The following is a 19,704-nucleotide window of genomic DNA, read 5'->3' as shown; positions in this document are numbered from 1 at the left end:
AAGAAATATAGGGTATAAGAAAATGCATTTGCAAATAAACCTGGAAAGGTTTTGAAACCATTTGAGCTAACAAAAGTAAGGATACTACTATAAATTTTATAGTAATAACTAGAGGTCCAGTGCATGAAATTCGTGCATGGGTAGGATCCCTAGGCCTGGCCAGCGATCAGGTTTGATCGGGGCCTTCCTTCCCCAAGCTGTCGGCTGCTGGCTGGGGCCTTCCTTTCTCAGCTGCCAGCTGCAGGCCAGGGCCTTCCTTCCCCCAGCTGCTGGCTGCTGGCTGGGGCCTTCCTTCATTCCACGCCGCACCCTGGTGGTCAGCGCACGTCATAGCGAGCAATCGAACTCCCAAGGGGACAATTTGCATATTAGCCTTTTATTATATAGGATAACAGATATCAGACAGTTAATTTCCACTTATTGATCATTGCTTGCTAAAAATCTTTTAAAATCTTCTTTCCCTCAGAGTTTGAATGAGATGGCTTGGGTGATTGAGTTTATTTTTTTCTTTAATTAATAATATTTCCTGAACACCTACTCTTTGAACTGTCTACAGCCTGGGAACTGGGTGGTGAGCACAGCAGAAAAACCCTCGCCACTCAGGAAGCACTTAGTTCTAGTGGGGGAGAACAGGGACACACAAATCAATAAAAGATATGCAGGTTGGGCAGTGCAAAGCACCATCCAGAAAATTCACATTAAAAAGTAGTATGGTCGAGATGACTGGGTGACTACTCTCCTCAACTGGTTGTGGTCCAGGAAGGCTGCCTCTCTGTGGAGAAGTTGTTTAGGGTAAGAAGACCTGAATGCCAAGAAGGAATCAGCTATGCAAAGGAAGGACAGCCCAGGCAGGTGAAAGGACATGAGGAAAGACCCTAAAATATGAACAAACAGCATGTCCAAGGTGAAGAGAGCCAGTGTGGCTGGAGGGGTGGTGGGAGGACATGGGGCAGGAGAGACAGCTGGTATCCTATATAATAAGAGGAATATGCTAATTAGCCGTTAACATATTAGTGTAACAACCAAGCGCATCATGACTAGATCACAGATCTTCAGTAGGGTGGGCCAGCGAGGTACAAGTGGGCTACGGAGAGCTACAGGAGGGCGGCAATGGGTGGAGAGCTACAAGAGGGCGGCAGAGACCTACTGGCGCACAGATTCATGCATAGGCTACTAGTCAGACTATAAGGATGCTCAGAGGCCTTGGTAAGAGCAATGTGAGGCAGATGCCGGGTTCCACGGCCTCATCTCATGACATGACCTAGCACAGGTACAAAGGGCTTGCATTAAGGGGAAATCAGCAGAGATGGAGAAGAGAGGACAGTTCGATATTTTGGGAGGTAGAGAGAGAAAGCAATGCAGATAGATTAGTTTGGTTAAGAAACGTGACATACTGATGAATCAAGGACAACTCTGGAATGTTTATCTGGAGCAACTAGATGGATGACTATGAGGAACTCAGACTGGGAGAGACACAGTTTTAAAAACTATAAACAGGATTCCCAACCAACCTGGCTTGCCTGGACTGAGAGGCTTCCTACAATGTGAGACTCGCAGGGTCAACACCAAGAAAGTCCTGGAAAACCAGGAGGAGTTGATCGCCCTAGATATAAGTCAAGAGTTCTGTGCTGACCATGTCTATCGGACATCTATCTGGAGATAAGGGAAAGGCAGTTAGAAATACAAGTCTGAGCTGGAGATACAAAACTGGGAATCACAGAGGCACAGGGATGGCATGTTAAAGCCACGGAACTAGATGACATCACTCAGGAGAGAAGGGAAGAGGGCTCAGAACAGATAATATACGTCAAGATGTTCGCCGGTCCAGCTCTCTTCCGACACAGCCATTGCCTTTTAGACTTTTTATTCTTACTTTCCAGATCTCTCCGGAAAATCAGAAACAAAGTAAAACACATTTCAGATGTGTTGGTAGACTTATTTAAGCTGCTTGCTTAAAGCAGCGGTTCTCAACCTTCTGGCCCTTTAAATACAGTTCCTCATGTTGTGACCCAAACATAAAATTATTTTTGTTGCTACTTCATAACTGTAATGTTGCTACTGTTAAGAATTGTAATGTAAATATCTGATATGCAGGATGGTCTTAGGCGACCCCTATGAAAGGGTCGTTCAACCACCAAAGGGGTCGGGACCCACAGGTTGATAACCGCTGGCTTAAAGTCTCAGTCACACCCTTCTGAGCTCCTCTCCCAGAAGTCACAGAGGAACCCAAGCATATGGAACAGACTTCTGTCCATCCTTGCCCTTCTTTTTTTTAAGGATTTACTTTTTAAAAAATATATATATTTGTATTGACTTCAGAGAGGAAGGGAGAGGGAGAGAGAGAGAGAGAGAAACATCAAGGATGAGAATTACTGATCGGCTGCCTCCTGCAAGCCCCCCCTATTGGGGATTGAGCCCACAACCTGAGCATGTGCCCTTGCCTGGAATTGAACCTGGGACCCTTCAGTCCGCAGGCTAACGCTCTATCCACTGAGTCAAACCAGCCAGGGCATCCTTGCCCTTCTTTTTCCCAAAGCTTTGCTGCAAAGAAATTTCATTATTGCTACTGATAAATGTTTGGCCCCTTTTTCTTACTCCCAATCCCATGTCCCCGTTTTTCTAATTATCTTCAACTGTCATGATCCTCAACTTCCATAATCAAAAACTCTCACAACTGAGGAAAAAGGAATACAGAAGGAAATAAGTAGACAATAAAACTTCTCCAAGGGAAGTTTCGGTTGACAGGGACCCACGGGTCAGTGCATTAGTCTCTTTGGAAAGACACCTAGCATCCTTGGCTGGAACTTAACTTGGGTACACTGTTATTCAAAAAAGGAACAATTACCAGAGGGAGTCAACAGATGGCCCATTTAAACGATGGGACTAATACAATGTGTGTAGTGACCTAGTTCAAAGTAACTAAACTGAAATCTCCTCCCAATTGATTAACTTGTGACTGAACATATCAAATGCTGTTGTTGTTTTATTGTCTAAAGTTTTACCTGTGTCTCCTTTTTCCCTGATTGACCCTGGGCAAGCCCCCACTGCCCCAGTGTCTGTGTCCACTGGTTAAGCTAATATGCATGCACACAGGTACAAGTCCTTTGGTTGCCCTTGCCCAATCTGACTCTATCTGGGCAATCTATGCAGAGATAAGAAGAGAATAAATAAGACACCAGAAATCATCGAAAGGGGTCTTAGGGCTTGTAATGGACAGACATGGAATTACTCGCTCCCCTGAGGAAGAGCTATTTGCCAGGGAGGGCAAGAAGACCCAGGGCATTAAAAAGACTGAGTCTGAGAGATGATAAAATAATTGGAGAGGCAGAATTTCAGAGGGAAGCAATTAATGGGAATATATCCCACCTAATGAGCCCCAGAGCCCGGTATAAGGCCAAGGGAGCCGCTGTAATCACCCTTCAAAAGGACTTCCCAAGTCTTTGTCCAGCACTTAAAAACAACCACATGCTGAATCCCTCTGAACTCTTATTAAGTGTAATAAAGGTGAAGTATTTTTAATCCTATGTAAGGAAAAAACAACAACAAAAGAGCAGACTTGCGCTTAAAAATAAAAACAGCAATAATAATTTCTGAAGGGTAAGGCTCAACGCTCATGATCAAATAGTTTAAATAATTATCTCATTATATAATCACACCTTTCATTTCACTTTTACACTGAATACCAATTTTTTTTAAATTAAGTATCAGAGAGGGAAAAATCCCCTCTACCCTTCTTATTTTTTTTTGTTTGTTTCTGTTTTTTGGCTGATCTAATAATTGAATTGACACAAGACAGATTAACAGAAGAGGAAAAAAATTTAAGGCATATATACAGAGATCTCATAGATACGAGACCTAAAGAAATGACCAAAGCATATAGATTTTACACTTTTTAGACAAAAAAACAATAAATTTGTGAAGAATTGACAGGTCAAATAAACATGGGCTTGAGTGCTTAGTGAGGAATCTAAGTAGAGTTGGGCTTAGGGTAGTAAATTAGTAAAGAAGCAACAATGTTTGCCCTAGCCGGGTAGCTCAATTGGTTAGAGCAATATCCCATACATCAAGGTTGCGGGTTCGATCCCTGGTCTGGGCACATGCAAGAATCAATCAATGAATACATAAATAAAACATAAATAAATGAAACAACAAATCTCTCTCACCCCACCAGAATGGCTAAAATTAAAACAGACCAACAAAAAAACCCCTGATAATACCAAATGCTAGTAAGAATGTGGAGCAACTAGAACCTCAAAAATTGCTGCTGCAGGTATACAATAGCACAACTGCTTTAGAAAAATAGTTTGGTAGTTTATTTCATAGTAAAACACACATCTTCTCTAAGATCCAACAATTCTATTCCTAGGTATTTCTCCAAGAGAAATAAAAATACATGACTTTCATTTTTCTAAAAAAAAAATAACTTTCTAAAAATGCTTATAGCTGCTTTATTCATAACAGCCAATAACTAGAAACACAAATCTTAAGAACACTTAAGCCCTAACTGGTTTGGCTCAGTGGATAGAGTGTCAGCTGCGGACTGAAAGGTCCCAGGTTCAATTCCTGTCAAGGGCATGCACCTTGGTTACGGGCACATCCCCAGTAGGAGGTGTGCAGGAGGCAGCTGATCAATGTTTCTCTCTCATTGATGTTTCTAACTCTCTATCCCTCTCCCTTCCTCTCCGTAAAAAATCAATAAAATTTATTTTTTTAAAAAGAACACTTAAGATCTATGCATTTTACTGCATGTATATCTCAAAAAACAACTTTAAGACGAAAGAATAAAGGTATAAAAGAGTGGTAGAGTAATCCTTCCCCTCCCCCCACTTTTTTGTTTTCCCCAAACTAGAAACAAAAAAGAGAAGATGAGAGGGCTGGGCGGGGATTTGTGCTGGAGAAAGAGCTGAAGGAAATTTACGGGTAAAGAAAAGGCATGAAGAGATGAGAGGAGAGAATGGAATGAGATGGCTACACGACTAGCAACTAGAGAGGGTGGGAGACCACAGGACGAACATGATGAATAGGGAAACTGTGGACTTACGTATGGAGAACAGAGGAAGTGCAGGTGTTTGGGTGCTGGAAATAGGTTTATTCTCTCACAGATTGGATCCATGAGACTGCAAAAAAACAACAACTGTTTTTGACTCCTTCCTCTCCCTTAACCTAGTAGTCAATCTATTACTACTGATCCTTGGGTGTTTTTCAATTCTTGTGCTACCCAATGGAAAGTGAGAACCTTGAGTTATTACTGTGGAGCAGCTATAATATTTGCCTAAAACAGTGAGAGAATATCTGGCCAAGGACTGGAATCTCTCTTTGGAATGATGTATGCACTGTGTCAACATGGATTAACTTTTACAGAAAGTATGCTAGGGCCCATCTGTTTCCTGCTCTTTATATGACTTGTCTTGCTACTTTGAACAAATAACTATGCATTTGGGCCTTTATTTACTTAACTTAAGATGGAGATGTCACAGACTAATAAACATGAGAATCCTTAGATTAGCCAAACAGTCTACAAATGGAACATGTTCTCTAGGTTAATTTACTCACCAACAGGTGGAAGTAAACATTTAATAAATGGTCCAACAAAGGAGCTGATTCCTCAGATGGAGTAAACTCGCTAGAGGTGGGGACAAGAAATTATCTTCTGTGTAGCATGAACAGGTCTAGGTACTGTGGAAGCTACAACCTTCTTTTCTCTATACTTTGGAGCAGCGGTTGCCAACCTTTCAGACCTCACGACCACCAGTTGGTGACCGCTGCTTTGGAGAATTCTTTTTGAGGTCATCAAATAATTTAAGATGCCTAAAGAACTGATGAGTCTAATCACCATCTCTCTTCTGAAGAATTCTATCCTAAGAATTAAAATGTTTTCATCAAGGCCAGTTTTCCCATTGCTACTACATCCTTCTTTCCCACCCCCCACCCCCCTTTTAAATAAAAGTTTCTTTGAGCCAAACTAATAACATGTACTGGGGAACAAAATCTCAATCTCAATCTCTCTCTCTCTCTCTCTCTCTCTCTCTCTCTCTCTCTCTCTCTCTCTCATTTTATGCCCTTCTTTTTCTTAGGACGTCACTTCTAAGATACCTTTTCATTAGCCCCAGCTATAATGATACTGTACTTTACAAATAAAAATTCCTTAAAACAAATTCTAGGAGTTAGCTTGATCCCAGCCTTTCATAGAACTTGATTTCGAAAGACACTGGAAAGGAGAGGACAGACAGAGCGAGCTCGGAAATGTCCCTCTAATCAGGGCATCTCACAAAACAGGCAGTAATCATCCCAGCTCTTCCCTGAGCGGAACAAGCTGCTGACAGCAAGTGATTAGTGTTCTGAAACAACTCCAAGAGGCTTGTCAATGTAAACTATTGGGCAGCTCCAAGGAAGGTCGAATCTCCATGACTCTGTATGGTCAGAGCCCTGCATCAGAGTCAGCACAGGTTTACCATGATATGCAAACAGCATTAGGGATGAGGTGCTGCTGCCCATGCAGAAGCAGTGTTAGGCCCGCTTCCAAATGTGACCTGGCATCGTCCCACTGAACGAGGCGCCTGCCAGGATCACATCTGCAGCAGGAGCGGCATTTGTTTACCCACAGGGGCTTGGGGACTTAAACAACAGTTCCACTTTCTAATCACTCCGGGAGCGAGGGGAAGGAAATGTCTTTTCCCCCTTTCTTAATTCTTCTTGCTGGTTACGCCGTCTGTAGTCCAGGGCACACATCTCTCCGTGAGGGTAGTCTCTTGCATCGATTTGTACAAACTGAAAAGCCTGAGGGCAAGAGTTAAACCACCCAAAAAAGCAGTAATCTATTTAAAGGCTTAACAAAGGTACAGGTCTCGCTGTCAGATAAAGGTCCTCTCGTTGAATGAAAAGTGAGATTGAGACTCTGAAAATAATAATTACAGAAGCCAGTTATTTGTCACGTGGCCAGGAAACTTCATGGTCTTTGCCAATAAAAAAACTCTGCCGTACACAAAGGGCAGTGCCTCCTCTGGCAGTAAACATTATGAAATACCAACTCATTTTAATGCAATATAGGCTACATTTGTTCCATGTGCTAAGTGCTTTCTTTTGCAAAAGGTCCCAGCAGGTAAAAGTGGCCTAATAAAAAAAATAGCTCTTCCCTGGAAACAGGACTGTCAAAGGTAACAATACCCTCCCCCATTTCTGACACTTTACAGTTGATCAGAGCATTTCTGTATTCCTTATCTCATTTGGGAAAATGGGCCACGCCCACCCAGGACCACAGGAGCATCCTAGCACCAGACAAACCACATAGCCTTACAAAGGTCACAGGAAACACAAAGTAGCCCCTCTATCCTTGGAGGAAAAAACTAACAAAATCAAAATAAGTGTGTCTTCTCTTGTGCTGAGAAACAGTAACTAAGAAGCTATGAGTCCAGGACTCCAGTTAGTGGCGCCCTGCATTCAACAAACATGCCCCACAAAGGAGGTCTGAGAAAGAAAGACTGCAACGACTTAAGAAACCAGACTTCGGCTTTTCTTTCTTTGTTCTTTTGTTTTTGTTTGTTTTCCCAGCATTGAAACATATAGGAGTAGGCCTATTTTGCCCTTTTGTATCCAGAAAACAGATACAAACTCCAAAAAGCTCCATGTCTCTGCCTCTACTTTATAATAATAGGAAGAAAGTGAACCAGGCAATGACGTTTAGAGACCTGGTAATGAGGACAGATAGATCTGAGGTAGCAAACTAGAGAAGGCCGAAGAGAAATGCTCAAGTGCCCAGATCCCACTCTGCCAGGCGTGACAGATTAGTGTCTTCCCCGACGAGGATGGCAGCCCCGTGTCCCAGGTGAGAGGATTATCTCTAAGGCAGTGATTTGAACTGTGGTTTCATACCACCTCTGGGGGACTCCAAGAATCTCAAAGACTGACCAAGTTTTAGGGTAACATTTTATTTCAACCAATTTGTGGAGGACTGATGTACCACAAATATCGAAAGTATGGTTGGATACCACCTCTCTGGGAACTAGACAACAGTGTACCCTCTTGTTTTGAAATAAAGAAAAAGAACTTCTCACACTTCGCACCCTTCTAGAGAAAAAGAGATCCTGGTGTATAACAATAGGAAAGAAGGTTCACTTGTTTAAAAGTATTCAATTTATTTCATAGACTCCTCACAAAATTAATAAAGAAGGCATTCATCTGGGAGAAAATCAACAGCAGCTATTTTAAGGGAAGAAACAAGGATTAGGGTTACGGTTAACAAGTCAGCAAGTCAGTCCAACTTTCTATTAACTGAGCATCTACTACTGAAAAAAACACAACAAAAAAAACACACCAAAAACTGAAAAGTTAGGTGTTGCTCAAAAGCTGTTCTCAGACCTTGGTCAGAAAATGGTAGCTATCTGATATGACTCCAGTCAACAACAAAACAGGTAAAGGAGTAATGATGGAATTAGCAATTTTTCTGTGGCATTTCACTTTTTAGATCACAAATTTTCTAAAACAAAAAAACAACAACTGTCTTTTTGTCTGAGTAGCAAATTTCACAGAATTAGTAACCACTGAGAGAGAGTATAGTAACTTGCTAAGAGTCCACGTAGCAAATAAACAAACAGAGAGGGTTCTTTATCTCTGGCTGAGAATAGGTCCCTATAATAAATCTAAGTGCTGTGCAAGAAAACCAACTAATACACAACCCAACATTTGGGGATAAAATGTCAACAGTTAAGAACTACTGAACATGGTTATGCAAAATCTAAATGTCCCATTAGTAAAAACAAACCAACCAACAAACAAAAACACACAGGAAAAATAGGATTACTATTAGTGACAAAAATTTGTAAACAAATTAAAATTTGCTCTCTTTAAAATCTCAATTTGATCCTTACAACTAAAAACATATTATGACACCAATTACTCAACATTTGAGTGTTTCCCAACACTCAATACAATACAAACATAAAATACTCTAAAACTTGGAAATATTTGCCTAATATAATTCAAATTGGCCTCTTAGTAGTGGAAGAGACTGCAGTCGCAAAAGTAAAATCCAGAGAACTGCTATGGAGCCGAAGAATCTTCAAAGACTGTGCTGTGCTCTCGCTAACAATAACAGCTGCTGTAACACATTCTTTTCAAAATCCTCACTTTCTTCCAGGGGTGGAGTTTCCCAAAGAATTCCAGGCGAAAATCTAACGGAACACAGCGCCAAAACTGAATGATTCCACAAAATGCAGACTTCCCTTAACACAACTTGGACACTTTACTTGGAGGAGAGGACAGAAGACAAAGCTCTTATCCTTTGCTCTGTTTACACCACAATGGCCTCAGGACAAGGAGCTGTGGGGTCATTCCTGGCCAGCTGGTGGCAGGGAGAATGCCTCTCTTAAGAACTCTCTCAGAAGCAGCCCTATGAAGCCTACGGGCTGTGGCACATCGTGTTATTTTGGGCCTCAAGGAAGGAAGCCCACAAACAAATGCTCAGAAACTATCCAAACACCACAAAGGGCAACTACCTTCAGGTCCAGGGTGAAGTCTGATGTTTGAGTCTCTGTGGTGTGATGATCTGAAAACCAGACAATCACCCACGTTACTGTAAATGGAAGCATGGAGTGGACAGTCAGAGATGATGAGCTAGGGCAGGGTTCCGTAAGCTATTTTGCAGGGTTGCACCGTTCAGTTACGTGGAGCTGTTCCAGCACAGGGGACTGCACAGACAGAAGCAGCACACAGGAGAAAGAATGTGGTGAGGACAGACACAACACATTCAAAAAATATATCCAGAAGGGACTGTCCTACAATTACCCCTTGAGAACTACCTCGTGCAGCCTTTGGCCACTTGACTTGCCTGTATTTCTCCCAGGGGAACGGAAGACATTCCTCTTAAAAGTGTATTACTCTTCTACTCTTTCTATGTAGCAGCTTATTTTACATGACCTTTTCCCTTGAAAAGCTCATGCCCTCATAGAGAAACACACTCTACACAAGAAAATCTCTCCTTAGAAAGCATCAGAAAAACTCTAAATCATGTATTCTCCAAGATATATGCGCCCCTATGTTCATTATTCACAGCGGCCAAGACATGGAAACAGCCGGTGTCCTGCGACCACAGATAAAGAAGATGTGGTACATATACACAACAGAATGCTGCTCAGCCATAAGAAAGGAAGAAACAGTGCCATTTACACAACATGGATGAACCTGGAGAACATTATGCTAAGTGAAATAAGTCAGTCAGAAAAAGCTAAGAACCCTATGATTTTACTCATATGTGGGATATAAAACTCAGACAAACACTGAGTGTTTGGTGTTTGTATTTGTTTGGTTTTTCTATTGGCTCTGTAGTGTTTTCTCCATAAATATATATTCTCCTTTTTCTTTTCTCGCCTATCTTTTTTTTGTCTCTCTTAGATACCATTTGTGCTCTCTTTTCTCTCCCCTAATTATCTTTTCTCAGGTGGTTGCTTATATTGGGGTTATCGGTGCCATGAGTACATTCATGCTTTGTTCCCTTTGGGTCATGTCTTGTTAAGGTGAATATTTTGGGATTAGTGTTCTACATTCTATTTTCATCTTTCCTTTAGCATCCTTTTACTCTACCTCAACGTTACCTTTATGCCAAAACTCTCTTCCTCATTTTTCTCCTTTTGTTGTCCTGTTTCTCTTACCCTATCCCTGCTTTAGATTTTCCCTATTCCTTATTTTTACCCCCTGTTAAAATTTCACCCTACTTATATATCTAATTACCAATCTCCGGCTCTAAATCCATATACACCTCTCTCTTCTCTTTCTTCACTATCCAACGTTTTTTTTTCTCTCTGTCATTTTGTTGTTGTTTGCTTGATTGTTGAGTATATTGGGGTTTTTTTTTATGCTTGTTTGTGAGATTGTTTTGCTTTTTCTTTTTCTGTTGGTTTTTTTCCCCAGTTATTTTTTTGCTTCTGTTTTCCCTCACCTCGCTTGATATTAGTTGTTGTATGTAGTTTGCATTCATCTCCAGGGAACTGTTGCTGGAATTTGTTGGGATTAGTGGCTGTTCTATTGGAGTTTTCTCCCCATATAAATAGTTTCTTCCCCTCTTCTATTTCATTCTCTTTCTTTTCTCTCTTTTTTTTTCCTTTCCCCAATTTCATTTTTGCACTCCTTTTTTTTCTTTTTCTCTTTTTTTCTCTCTTCTTTCTTTATCCCCTAATTCTCTTTGATCTGGTGGTCACCTTTATTTGGGGTTATTAGTATCGTGAATACATTTGTGTTCAGTGCCTTGTCCATTGTGCCTTGTTGTGTTGTATTTTGTGCCTTTAAATCAATGCAGCAGAGAGAGAACTACATAACAAAACACCTGGAAAAGAGAGATCATGGGGAGACAAAGAAACAGCCCGCATATGAAAGAAAAACAGCCATCACCAGAAAAGGAAGTAAACGAAATGGAGGCAATGGAGGCAAGCAACCTGTCAGAGAAAGAATTCAGAGAAATGGTCATAAGGTGGATGAAAAGAATGGAAGACAAATTCAACAATATGTGTAAGAACCAAGAGGAAATGAAGAAGAACCAAGAAGAAATGAAAAATGACATCACTGCTATAAAGAACTCAATAGAAAGCATCAAGAGTAGACTAGAAAAAGCAGAGGACCGCATCAGTGAGCTAGAAGACAAGGTAGGAAAAAATACCCAAGCAGAGCAGCTTCTAGAAAAAAAATTAAAAAGCAGGAGGAGAGCCTAAGAGAACTTTGGGACAACACAAAACGAAACAACATTCGCATAATATGGGTGCCAGAAGGAGAAGAAACTGAGCAAGGAATAGAAAACGTGTTTGAAAAAATAATGACAGAAAACTTCCCTGATATAGGGAAGAAAAAACTCACACAAATCCAAGAAGCTCAGAGTCCCAAACAAAATGAACCCCAAAAGACCAATGCCAAGGCACATTATAATTAAATTGGCAAACACCAACGACAAAGCAAGAATCTTAAAAGCAACCAGAGAGAGACAGAAAGTTACTTACAAAGGATCCCCCATCAGACTAGCGACCGATTTCTCAACAGAAACACATCAGGCAAGAAGGGAATGCAATGAAATTTACAAAGTCATGCAAAGGAAGGGTCTGAATCCAAGAATACTGTACCCAGCAAGGCTATCAATCAAAATTGAGGGTGAAATCAAGAGCTTCACAGACAAAAAAGGATTATGGGAGTTTATTACCACCAAACCAGCAATGCAAGAAATGCTAAAGGGTCTGCTATAAAAAAAATAATAAAGAAATAAGAAACAAAGAAGGAACACAGAGGTAAAGAATAAAAATGGCGACAAACAAGTATCTATCAATTATAACTTTAAAGGTAAATAGATTAAATGCCCCAATCAAAAGACATAGGGTAACTGAGTGGATAAGAAAACATGACCCAAAACTCAGACACAAACAGCGGTGTGGTGATTGCCAGAGCGAAGGGGGTGGGGGGTGAAAGGGATCCTAATATATGGTGATGGGAGAAGATTCGACTTTGGGTGGTGGGAACACAGTGTAATATACAGATCTTGTAACATAGAAACCCACATCTGAAACCTGTATGATCATGTTGATCAATGTCACCCCAATAAATTTTATTTTAAAAAATGATAATTAACAAATGGGGAAAAAAAATCATCAGAATAGGCCAGAGTCCAGCTTCTCTTTAAAGAGACTCTCTCCTTATCCTATGATGAGATATCAACCTGTAGAAAGAAATACTTGTAACTTAGAAGATATTAACTTTAACACACATCATATAAGTAGGTGAGTTTCTGGGGACCATCACCTCAGTCAGTCCCTTTATGGACAGTTGGTGTGAGGTGTTTCTTAATGAAATGCTCTGTGTTCTGTGAGAACACATTATCAGCCAATGTTAATAATAGCCACTCTGGATGGTAAAATTGCAGGTGGTTTTTATTTTCATCTTTATGCTTATCTGCTTTCCTACATTTTCACAAGTATGTATCATTTTTATAGAAGTTACTCGAGGCCTGATGCACAAAATTCGTGCAAGAGTAGGCCTTCCTTCCCCCAGCTGCCGGCACCAGCTTCTCTCTGGCACCCGGGACCCGGGCTTCCCTCTGGCCAGCTGCTGGCAGGCACCTGAGACCCGAGCTTCCCTCACAGCCCCAGCTTCGTCTGGAAGGTTGTCCGGAGGATGTCCGGTCTAATTAGCATATTACACTTTTATTATTATAGATTTTGCTGGAAGAAAGAGTGTTAACTGAGATTTTCTTGATGCTTCAAGCAAATACAACTGAATGGATGTTATTCCAAATGCTGAGCAAAATACAATTAAAGGATAATTTAATTGCTGGATGTTGGTCTGAATCTTTACAACCAACAAGCTCTATACTCTTGCAGAGTGAATGGATATATACTGGCGTTTCCATCTTTAAAACAAGGCCATTATGTAATTATACAATGGAGATACCAAATTTTAGAGATGGGGCCAACTATTCAGACAGCAATAGAGACAGCTGGTCTATCTTCACACATTGTTTTATCAGAGCACTTCAGATTACAGAGGGGGCACCTAACCCTACAGACCAGACTAACGATATTTTATTGATTTGACAAGAATTTAAAAAAATAAACAAGTGAGGGTGGGAAGCTCTCATCAGAGATTAGCATTCATTCAGAAACTGAGATTTCATTTCCAGAGTTAGAAGACATCTGATACTGAGGGGATGCCATGCAATGGAAGGTGAAACTCTTAGATATTTTTCACCTCATTAGAACTTCAGAATTCCTGACTGAGGTCTCACAGTCACTGCACCCATTAGCAATGGACACTGGCTGCCATGGGAGAAATAACTCACACAGTAATCCAGAAGCCCTAAAGCAGTGGTTCTTAACCTTCTGGCCCTTTAAATACAGTTCCTCATGTTGTAACCCAAACATAAAATTATTTTCGTTGCTACTTCATAACTGTAATGTTGCTACTTTATGAATCATAATGTAAATATCTGATATGCACGATGGTCTTAGGTGACCCCTGTGAAAGGGTTGTTCGACCGTCAAAGGGGTCGCGACCCACAGGTTGAGAACCGCTGCCCTAAAGTGGTGTTAAACACCCACTAAAGGTAAAAGCTTTCACACTCCTCTGTTTAGGTGTGGCTAATGACCCAATTATTTATACAATATGCAAACTAAGGATAATAAGGTTGGGCGATTTGTATTTGGTGCTAAAGCATGGTGTTTGGGCTCCTAATTGCAAAGAGACCAAGTGAAAAGAATAATTGGAAACTAAACAAGTCCTTAGACAAACAGGATCACAGTTCTTAGTGAATAGCAGCTCATAAATCGCTAATTTGAAGATCTTGGTGATTTATATCAAGAAAAAAGAGCGTAACTAACCACGTAATAAAGGAATTTTATCAAGTGTATTCGCTGATATGAAATATTTCACCGATTAGTTTCTTAGAAACTCACTCTAAAATCTTTCAACTGAACTCAGCAGTCTGCTAACAATGTTATAATCTGAACGCCTGAGTCTTAACAGCTCCAAAGTGAACATGATAATGTGTAACACACAGCACTGCCACGGATGAAGACAACCTAATTCACAGGCTCATGCACACCCAACCACAGACACAAAACAGTAGTTACGCCTGCAAAACACAAAATTACACAGCCAGCTATGGCTTCCTTCTTGCCATCAAAAGATGCATTCCTCTGCCATGCCCACTCACACATACTCCAATATGAAGAGACACAGTTACCCACGGATAAAAAGACAACTCACATTACAAGCTGAAAAGCTGGTGTGTTTCTTACAAACTGGATAAAACTGCTTGTTGTTGTTTCTCTCTCTCTCTCTCTCTCTCTCTCTCTCTCTCTCTCTCTCTCTCTCTCTCAGGCACAGTAAGATAATAAGTACTGGGCAGGACCCTTAATGCACCATCAGAGAAAACCCAAAAGAAAAAAAAAACTAATTAAAAGGTTCACTTTCTATCTAAGAATAGTCTTTATCTTTATTCCTAAATGACTTATAAATGTCCTCCACTTCAGAATGTGTATGATTATTTTAAAGTTTTGTTATAAAATAAATGGAAACAAAGTCAAGTTACTATTTAGTGAAGACAAAAAATTAACTTCCAACCACTTCATTGCCAGGTGCCTAACAGGTCTCGATACATCTGTTGACCCATCATTTTGAGAAAGGGAAGAAAAGCATATCAAAATTCCATCCTAACTGTGAGAGATGATGATGGATAGGACAAGTTAGAGTAAGCAAAACAGATACAATATAAACTTTTAGAACTTCCTCCTACCTCCAATATGGGGTTAAGCTGAGGCTCCAGGGACAAGCAGCCCCTGGGTTTCCCTTTCTGAGAGAACAGGGTGGGGTAGGGGTGAGAGAACTGGAGCTAGAAGACAGGCAACAGTTACCACCTTCTTCACAAAGGAAAGGATAGAAAGCGGGAGGAATGCTGTAACACAGACCCACAAAATCGGAACTGCTTTACCAACGTCAGACATTCTGCTTTGCATTCTATCTAGGGAAGGCATGTGCTCTCAGGGATGTATCTTTGCCCTCTAGGATACTTTAAAACTCAAAGAACAAGACTCCCTTTCTAATTCCCTCAATGAGAATAGAGAGGAGAAAGCGTTTAATAGCATTCCAGATAATTTGTGCCAATTTAGATGATTCATGTATTACTTTCCCAGACTAAATGGTCTATGGCCAGCACTTTCAAGTCAACAAGGGTTTGGAGAGCAGGACCTAATTACAGATCTGAGTCACTGTCTACACGTCCCCTCAGCCCAGTGGGCCATCCCCCACAAAGGCACCATTTCATTTTGAGGTATAAAAACAAGCCAAGTCTACAAATCTCTTATGTAGAAAATAAGTAAGAAGATGTCATTCCACAAGAAACAAAAAATTGATTTTTTTTAATTTTTTTTTTTTTTTTTTTTTACAGAGGGAGGGAGGGAGGAACAACAACTTGTTCCACTTCTTTATGCATTCATTAGCTGCTTCTTGTATGTTCCCCACCTGGAGATCAAACCCGAAACCTTGGCACATAGGGATGGACAATAATCTAATCAACTGAGCTACAGGTCAGGGCCCTGAATTAATTTTTTTTAAATAAAATTTTCAATAGGCTTTTTCCCTTTAAAAGTACTCATAACATTAAAGTTTTTAAAACAAGAAAACGGATATAAGACATATTATAGGATATTTTACATTTCTTGTGTCTGTGTTTGGCCTGATGTACAAAATGACATACTATCTTGAAAACTGACCATATCCCAAGGGGAGAGACTTAGTAGCTCTTTTCATAGGGGCCTCATTGATTAGGTGTTTCAACTTGATGGCTATAATCTTCTAACAGTGGCACCATTTTAATTTAAGAGCCTCGGTCCACAATGAAGGAAAAAAAACCTAAAGATAGTTACATTTAAATAAAATTAAAACAAGAACACATTCTTATAACCAAAACAAAAAACATGCACAAGCACACAAAAAACCTAAATTTCAACAAAAGATGTTACTGTTTTCCTTCCTGTAATATAGATACAATATAGATGAATTAAGGGGTAAAACTCTTTTGCGTTTACCTTTTGTTCACATGGTAAACATTTAAGCAAAGATAACCCTGAAAGTAAAAAGGAAAGAAATCCTCTTATGATTGTCATCAATCTTTCTCTGGCACTTTATCAGTAATTCTGTTCCCCAACCGAAAGAATTAATTATCTCTAAATGGAAAGGACTATTCAGTTTCCAGGTCTAACAACAACATTCCAAACAAGAACAAGGGGTAATAAGATGAGAGAGAGAGAGAGAGAGAGAGAGAGAGAGAGAGAGAGAGAGAGAGAGAGAGACAGACATTGATATTGAGAGAAATAGAGCTCTCTGAATGCAGAAGTTAAATGATCTAAGATACATTTCAGACAAGAATGATAAAAATTATCTCCAAGGCTCACACTGGGGCACAAACGGAAATAAACAGCACAGAATAGATTTCTGAGGTTCGCAAGGGACTGAGATACTGAGAACCCCAGTCACTTCTGAGGTTCGCAAGTGACTGGGAGAAAGGGGAAAGCATAGTTTGCCACCCCAAAACATGCCTTTTAGAATACTGATTATTTGAAGCTGATTATTTATTTTTTTAAGAAACAGAAGACTGAAGAAAAACCTTTAACCTTCCCCCTAACTGCCTAAAAATAATTTAGAGGACCTAAACGAAGGGAGATGTCATCACAGATAACTGCAGTTTAACATCAGTAGTGTGTAATAGGGAGGAACCTAGCCAGGCCCTTTTGATCAAAGTCCTCTGTGTCCTGTTAAGGATGGTCCAGCAAACATTTACTTATCAAATATTTGCTTTTCTATCTCCATGTGAATTACCTTCCTGCCCTTTGAAGTCCTAAACCACAACCCCACGCCCCATTTCCCATCCCCCAAGGTGGCTTACCAGCCTTAACTGCTTGATCTGTCCTCAGGTCTCATATTCATATGGAACCCCTGTAGGTGCATATGTAATAAATTTGGTCATTTTCTCCTGTTAATTTGTCCATGTTAATTAATTAGTCCAGCTAGAAGAACTTAAAAGGGTTTTGGCGAGCCAGCCAGGAAACTTTACTGGCTGGACACTGTTTGCTTTGGGAATTTGATCAGAAGAGCTTAGAGGGGTAGAAGAAAAATAATTTTTTTCCTCCCTCACAGTACTATGTTTCCAGGTGCCATGCTGCACAGTCTATTCATTGGAGTGGATGCCTCTTTTATAACTGCTGCTAGCAGCACAAGGGACAGACTGACAAATTTAGAAAACACAGAAGTAAGTTCTTTAAGTGTGACAGCTAATTGTCAGAGTATAGAAAAATGCCCAGATTTACCTACGTATCCCAAAAGCAAGCATACTGACCATAGGATGAATAGAGCTATTTAAATAAAAAAGGAACGAACACATTCTGAAAAGCTCATTGATGACACAGTTGGTCTGAGTGTCCTGCAGGTACCAAACCTGCACAGGACTGCAGGACCAGGTACAGAAAGTGAACTCAGAAGGTAACCAAGCACCAGACTATTGCCTAAGTTAAGAGGCTGTCAGCATGTTGATTAAATGCATCAACCACTTAAAAGTTCAGATCACTAGGATGCCTAGTAATCAATCTTTGGCGAAGTATCTGAGAACTAATTTACAGCCTCTTTCCCTGATCCTGGATTTATTCTAAACTGAGATTCTGAACAATAAATAGACATAGTGTCTACATTGCCTGAAGTTAAAAGCATGCAAAAAACCATACGACACATGTGTGGTAAAAGGACAAACATATGCACAAGGAGAATAAAGACCAAAACCAGGATGGTGGTTCCTCAGAGGCAGAGAAATGGCGCTGCGGTTTGGAGGCTTACCCTGGGTTTTTAACTGCTCCAAAGAATTGGTAAACAAACTGGGTTGATTAAAAGGCAAAACCTTCAGGAGGAGGGGGGGAATCTAAAAGTGATATATTTTATCCTCCTGTCTTTGAATACGAAATCACTACCTGTTAACTGTTAAGTGTGAAGAGGGTGCCACCAACACACCAGCACACTCTGCCAGTTTAACTTAATGGTACCATGTGCCTCACTTTGCAATTACTGCCACATTCCCCAGGGAGAAACTAATGGATTACTAAAAATAAATGGAGATTAAGTGAATCACTTGGGATGTTTGGCTCCCAATGAAAACGGGCTTAAACAGAAAGGAAATGTATTGGCTCAACAGCTTGGACTTCCGGTGGAGAGACAGGCTCCGGGACTGGCTTCTCTGTCCTCCACTCTGTGTGGCTTCTTGCTCAAGCTGCAGACACATCAGACCTCACACTGGCACCAAACATCCAGAAGAGAGGCAGGCTCTCCCTGTACTCTGTTTATCAGAAAATTTCTGCCACAAGTTCCTGGCAAGCCTACCTTGGAGTCTCATAGGCTAGAATGGGATTACCGGCCCATTCCTGAAACCATCTTTCTGGCCAGGTAATGCCCAACAGTAGTTGATGTTTTGTCAGCGATGGTTCGATCATGGACAAAGCAGAGAGAGGGTTGCCCCTAATCCCTGGGCCCACCCTAGAGCTGCAGTCAGTTGCTCAGCTCATGACAGGGGGGATCTGTAGGATACATGACATGGCTCCAGCCCCAATATGCATTCTGCTAATATTTACAGAATAACCTGAGTAAGATTGTCATGACACGAAGTTATATATATGGATGGCTAAAGACTCAAGAAGCAGATGAAGACATGAATTGACCCCTTTGAGAAAAGTCAATTTTAAAAACTTGGCTTCTATATTTCCACTGCTCCAATGAGAAATTTGAAGACAAAGTCAACACATTTAAAGCAGGTATATCATAGGATGAATGGTATAGTACTTACTATAGTCTTGTGCCATGGCTACAGAAATTTAGACAATTAGCATCCACAGAAATAATGTATAACCTGAAAAAAGAGAAATAAAAAGTTAAAAATGGTATAAAAATAAAAAATAAAGTACAAAAGAAATTTCACCAAGATAAAACAGTTGCATAAAAAACTTTTTATCTTTTTTTCTGAAAGCAAACCAGCCTTTTTAAAGTATGCAGCTGTACTTAAATTAAGAGAAAATGTCTGTAATATTAGGGTATCTCTAAGTATTTTCAAGATCAAATCATCTGTAGACCACCAAAACAAACACACAAAATACATTTTAATCAAGTAATACTGCCCTGCAATGCTATTTATAAAATTGAAACAAA

General features: G+C 40.3%; 1 protein-coding gene across 22 annotated transcripts in view; it reads right to left on the bottom strand.

Annotated features, from left to right (window-relative positions):
• Positions 1–19,704, bottom strand: part of SIPA1L1 (signal induced proliferation associated 1 like 1) — a 356,060-nt gene that overhangs the window by 169,113 nt on the left and 167,243 nt on the right. For all 22 annotated transcript variants that reach the window (XR_004968051.1, XR_004968054.1, XR_004968055.1 and 19 more), the window contains one exon: positions 19,346–19,408. The gene's annotated coding sequence lies outside the window, so the exon portion shown is untranslated. The remainder of the gene's footprint in view (positions 1–19,345; positions 19,409–19,704) is intronic.

This window comes from Myotis myotis, unplaced genomic scaffold, assembly GCF_014108235.1.
Source record: "Myotis myotis isolate mMyoMyo1 unplaced genomic scaffold, mMyoMyo1.p scaffold_m19_p_1, whole genome shotgun sequence".
Classification (NCBI taxonomy): domain Eukaryota; kingdom Metazoa; phylum Chordata; class Mammalia; order Chiroptera; family Vespertilionidae; genus Myotis; species Myotis myotis.
Note: the sequence above shows the minus strand (reverse complement) of the source record. Positions and strands in the feature narration are given on the sequence as shown.